The sequence below is a fragment of the Miscanthus floridulus genome, chromosome 11 (genome assembly GCF_019320115.1).
Source record: "Miscanthus floridulus cultivar M001 chromosome 11, ASM1932011v1, whole genome shotgun sequence".
NCBI classification, from domain to species: domain Eukaryota; kingdom Viridiplantae; phylum Streptophyta; class Magnoliopsida; order Poales; family Poaceae; genus Miscanthus; species Miscanthus floridulus.
The window spans coordinates 74,114,395-74,118,861 of record NC_089590.1 but is presented as its reverse complement, the minus strand read 5'-3'; the positions used below and the strand labels follow the sequence as shown (position 1 = coordinate 74,118,861).

Genomic DNA, 4,467 nt, shown 5'->3' with positions numbered 1-4,467 from the left:
TCCTCTAAAAAAAAGATTTTAGAAAGACAGTAGGAGTGTTGAAGATGGTACAGAGTATATGTGCATCAAAAAAGCAGCACCACAGATTTTGTGCATAGCTCACAATGACAACCGTACATAGTATGCATGGTTTATAAAGAGTGTTGGCTACCATTAAGCATGTTTTGAATGAACTCCCTCCTCAAAGACTGGTCAAGGGTTAGCATCATACTCATTTGATCTGGCGATTTTACAAATACAGTAGCAACTTTGATTTGTTCTGTCTAAGTAAACCCCAGCTTGCGCAACTCTGCAACAGCCTTCTCCCTTAAAATCTGTTGTGGATTTTCATTCATCGCCTTCTCTTGAATTGCAGCCTCATGGTCCATTGCTTCTGCCATTTTTCCAACATTAATAGCCACACCCTTCAGATCACCTTGGACTTTCATGTAACATGTTCAGAAAAGGATCACGTGTTCCGCTATCCTTGCTCTTCCCTCCTTGCCTCTTCCTCCTCTTGCAGCTAGATGATGCTGAGTCAACGGATTGTCTAGGGGTTTCTCTGGACATCCTATCCTCTTCTTTCGCAATGCTGGTTACCATGTTTAGCAGCAAGCTCTTCTTCCATGTTGCCAACAGCCCCACTGATATCTTCGAAACCTTTACCAGTGGCTATATCATTTCTATATATTACAGATAATGTATCATAGAAAGGAAATTTGGTGCCATATTGGCCCTTAGCATCAGGATGATCCTACATATGATAGTAGCAATATGTTAACAGCTGTAGATAATGTATCACTTGTGTGCTGAAATAATAAACCCATGGTCAGTCAAAATGGACTATGCTAGAAAAAATTGAGATTCAATAGTAGTGACAATCCGAAGTCCTTATGAAGTTATTTGAATGTATACCGGCTGCTCTAGTGTCTAACAGAAGAAATTTCATCATTTATGGACATATGTTTTGAGCACATAAAAGCTTTGATAATACCAGGAGTCTATGGGATACAATCCTGCCATGTAGCTTATTATTTGGACTGAATAACTACTAGGATTGAAAACAGTTTTGCACTGAACTAGTAGGACTAAATAGGCTTGTCAACAGTTTGCCAACTACAGCAGCATTTGGTAAAATCACAGTAACATGTACTCTAGGAGTAATATCAATGAAAATAATATCACAAGAATTATAAAGTGTTCTGCGCCTAGTCCAAAGTACTGCTCCAATCATACATTCATATGTGATAGTAATACACTAACATAACCATAATGAACTCTACAAACAGTCGGCGCACAATCTTTCCATCTTAAATAGAAAGAAACAAAAACTTTATATAGAATAAGCTTATAGCGATTAGGCTTTATCAGATAAATACTAGAGTAATTGCTGCATGCTATTCTCATTGATACCTACTTTTAATCTCCTTGGAAAGCCTAATCGAAACTTATCATTGCGCAATCAAGTGGATCATAGAGTATTTGAAGGACTAGCACCAGAAGCATGATGGCGCTAACTAACATGGAATCATCATTTTCTCATACCTCCTAACTTGGGAAGACAGGGCAGATGGGTGAACAGAAGTTTTTGAAACTTCAAAACAACCAACAGACAGAGCTCTGGCAGAACAAACTCAAGTACAGATCCTAAAAAAACAGTATAAACCCAAGCTTTTCACTGGATCCACTAAGTCAACTAGATTAACTTCTACTAATGTGATATTGGACAGTTGTGTATAGAAGGCAAAGCACAGTCATTACAGTATATGATCAAATTTACTTATCAATCAGGCATATCTCCAGCAGTAGAAATAATTAAACAAGTATAGAAGGCAAAGCATAGGCATCACAGTATATGCCTACAGCTACTCAAAATAATTAAACAAGTGATGTTTCAGGAATCAGAACCCTCAATATAGGCCCTTACGAATCAAAACAAGAAAGCGCACACAGATACATCCTAGATAGAACAAGATTAAGTACTTGAAATCAACTCTCATGAGTATCATCACCACAGACATGCATATGTAAAGTCAAAAGGATCTTGCAATGTTTATCGTACTGTATCTTTTCACACGGAAGCATCTTCTTAGTATCATCCCAGGTGAAGCCACTTCTGCTCAGCATTTGTTCCAGCGCTCCATACTTTGTCCTAAAATGCCTGACTCTAGACTCAATATGAGGTAAAGCTGAAATTCGAGCGCCTGGTAGCTTCTCAGCAAGAATGTCCTCTAGTGCAGATAAATACCCATTATCAAAGCCTCCTCCTTGCCCCTTCCACTTTGGCTCCAGTGATATCTCGTACAATGCTTTCATAAGCTCATCATCTTCATTCATAGTCCACTTCCTTTTATTCTTTCCCCTTCCATGCACAATTGTTGATTTCTGAGAAAGGTCCATAGCTGCATAGTATTAAGGCCATGTTAAAATACTACACAACTAATAATATATAATAAGGCCATGTTAAAATACTACACAACTAATAATATAGAATAATTTCAAAACTAGAAGAATATGAAAAGCAGACCTCAGTTAGAACTAGAAGAAGCCCTATAGTTGTTATATAGCCCTTGAGCAAGAACATCTCGAAGATTAGTCCACTCATTAGAAGTTGACACACAAGTGATAAATTCTGGTTCACTAACTTCTCCTTCAGTAATTTTCATTGAAGGTACCACTGATTCATCCAAAAATTCCATTGGATCTCTTGACATATTTTGCAAAATCAAATTGTGCAAAAAGAGCACAAGCCATTATTATTCGGCATTGAGTTGTTATAGGAAAATAAGATGGAGATCTCAAAATTCCCCACAGACCTTTCAACCTTTCAAAACACCTCTCAATAATATTTCTTACTTTTGCATGCCTCATATTAAAATATTCCTCTGCGCTATGTGGGGGATTTTGTGCAGTCCAACCTCCCAAGTGATACGTTTGACCTCGATATGGAGCTAAAAAGCCATTTGCATTTGCATAGCCAGCATCCACAAGATAGTAACACCCTTTAATATTGCAAACAGAAACAAAATCAACATTTGCACTAGATAACTTATCAGGAAACCACGAGTTAACAAAACCAAACTCGCCTTGGGGGATACGCAAGCCATTTGGCCTGGTAATGGGCCACTATCTCTTCTAGCTCCATATTACGTGTGCCCTTCAACCCACCAACATCTCTAAGCATCTCACACAGGATGTAGAACGTTCTTCTATCCATGTGAAGCTCACTAATACAGGTAGTGTCGCTGCTACGAATTAGTTGGAACTACTTCTCATTTCTAAGTTCTTCATTTATTATCCTTCTCTCTATCTTGAAACACCTTCTTCTATAAGCCAATGTAAGAAAGAGCCACATGTAATAGTACATGACGACGATGGAAGTCATCATATTTCTAAGGGCCATGTTTCTTCTTCGAGTTCTTGTGGTTAAAGGAAGGCGAGCCATGAAGCTGGACACAACATTAGTAATATATATTAATTATTTAAGCACTAACCAGTAAAATAAGCTGCTATATCCTTAGAAAAAAATTCATTGTTGTTAGATATTATGGGCTTGGCCCATTTATTTAATATCTCTATTAAACTCTATGGTCCGTACATGTACATTAATGGTTTTATACCATATGGGAATTTAATCGAGAGGCGACTCTACTTAAATACTTGATCATTGATCGATCTATTTGAGAAGTAAAAGTGAATCACCTAGATGCCACACGCGCGCGCGCGCGCCGCCGCCGCCGCCGCCCGGCCCGGCCCGAGCCCGTGGGCGTGGGCGTGGCGAGGCGAGGCAGGCAGGCGGGCGGCGGTGAGCGAGCGGACGGGCGGGCGAGGCCTTTATTTTTGAAACTCCGTTTCCGTTTCCGGTGACGAATTGATTGGAGGTTAACTCCCGTGACTTCTGGCTCTCCGTCTCCGTCTCTCCCACCGCAGAAGGGAGGTGTGACCTCTCGGTGCCGTCGACTTCTCGTCTTCTGGCCTCTACCTATAAAACAAATCCTCTCCTCTCGGTTAAGTTCTCTTGGCGAAATACACCACTTTCCAGCAGCGCAAGTTCTTCCCGTTCCACCTCCGGCGAGCACCAGAGATGGAAGAGTAGGCCTCCGGAACGCGTCTCCGTCGTGGGCTTCACCTGCTCGGGTGAAGACGGGCGATTACGTTTTTGGGGAGTGTCGGTGGTGGCACGACTACTCGCTGGTGAACCTGTAGCGGTGCCTCTTCACGGCGTCCTTTTCTGCACTGCATCGAGCGGGACGACTACAACAGCAAAGCACCACCATGGCTTTTCCTGGTGCGAGCGGCTCCGCCGCAGGGTATAATCTCCTTCACCCTCTTCTGAGTTTCATTATCAATATCATGATGTTCCTAGGCAATACTGCTTTCATATTCAGCATGCTCTGTTTGGTTGATTTGGATGATTATGCTAGTACTGGTTTTCTGGTTCCTTTGATCTTTGTGATCATCGTGATCTTGATATTTGAGAACACATCT

General features: G+C 41.0%; 1 pseudogene; it reads right to left on the bottom strand.

The window, feature by feature from the left end:
• Positions 1-263: 263 nt before the first annotated feature.
• LOC136492209 (uncharacterized) lies at positions 264-2,961 on the bottom strand (annotated as a pseudogene).
• Positions 2,962-4,467: the final 1,506 nt, after the last annotated feature.